The 1,238-nt window shown below is 47.3% G+C and overlaps 1 protein-coding gene across 4 annotated transcripts in view; it reads right to left on the bottom strand.

The window, feature by feature from the left end:
• LOC122544349 (guanine nucleotide-binding protein G(I)/G(S)/G(T) subunit beta-2) overlaps positions 1-1,238 on the bottom strand; it is a 171,047-nt gene that overhangs the window by 71,466 nt on the left and 98,343 nt on the right. The gene's annotated exons all lie outside the window — the stretch shown is intronic.

Below are 1,238 nucleotides of genomic sequence, written 5' to 3'. Positions count from 1 at the left end.
GTGGCACTCCACTGGTCACAGGCCTCCAGTCTGAAAAACAACCCTCCACCATCACCCTCTGTCTAACTTTGAGCTAGTTCTCCCTGTATTCCGTGAGATCTAACCTTGCTAATCAATCTCCCATGGGGAACCTGGTCAAAAACCTTACTGAAGTCTATATCACAACTACCGCTCTGCCCTCAATCCTCTTTGTTACTTCCTCAAAAAGCTCAATCAAGTTTGTGAGACACGATTTCCCACGCACAAAGCCATATGTTGACTATCCCTAATAAGTCCTTGCCTTTCCAAAGACATGTACATCCTGTCCCTCAGGATTCCCTCCAACAACATGCCCTCCACCGACAACGGGCTCACCCGTCTATAGTTCTCTGCTTTGTACTTACAACCCTTAAACAGTGGCACCACGTTAGTCAAGCTCCAGTCTTCCGGCAACGTTGAATGACCCACTAAAGCTTGGAGTATATGCCACAACCCGTCAGCCCAAGGCTCTTATGGCACACCGAGGGACCACGGAAAACCCTTCAGTAGTGAAATATACTCGGGTAAATAAAAACCCACAAATCGTAGGGGGAGGCAGTGACATTGTGGTAATGTCAAGGTACTAGCAATTCAGACACACTTTGGGGACATGGGTTCAAATCCAACCACAGCAGCAGTGGAATTAAAACTCAATTAAGAATCCTCGAACAATATTAAGCCAGTCTCTCAGTAATAACAACAGATACCTATTGTTGTAAAAACCCATCTGGTTCACTAATGCCCAGTCTGGCCAACGTGTGACTCCAGACTCTTAACTGCCCTCTGAAATGCCCCAGCAAGCCACCCAATTCAAGAGCAATTAGCAACATCCACATCCCATGACAGCTGATTTCCAATGGGAACAATAGTGTGCTGCCTCCAAGTGACAGACACTTGCTGCATCAACAGAAATTGACCTGTGCCACACAATAACATCAGGGGATATGGGGACAATGCAGGAAATTGGTGAAGTATAGGCCAGCCCTTATCTCACTGAAAGGGTGCGTAGGTTTGAAGAGCTGAACAGCCTCCTCCTGCTCCACCACCTGGCAGAATCACAAGCCATACAGACCACAAGATCCCAGGCTCAATTCCATCAGCTCAGTTAGTTGACATAAAAGTAACAAACCACACCTTCCTTGGCCCCAGCAGCACTCCATGTTGAGACTGAGCGAGGCGATAACAGCTACTTGAGCAAAACACTGGAAGATGTCCCACCA

This window comes from Chiloscyllium plagiosum, chromosome 48, assembly GCF_004010195.1.
Source record: "Chiloscyllium plagiosum isolate BGI_BamShark_2017 chromosome 48, ASM401019v2, whole genome shotgun sequence".
In the NCBI taxonomy this organism is placed as follows: domain Eukaryota; kingdom Metazoa; phylum Chordata; class Chondrichthyes; order Orectolobiformes; family Hemiscylliidae; genus Chiloscyllium; species Chiloscyllium plagiosum.
Note: the sequence above shows the minus strand (reverse complement) of the source record. Positions and strands in the feature narration are given on the sequence as shown.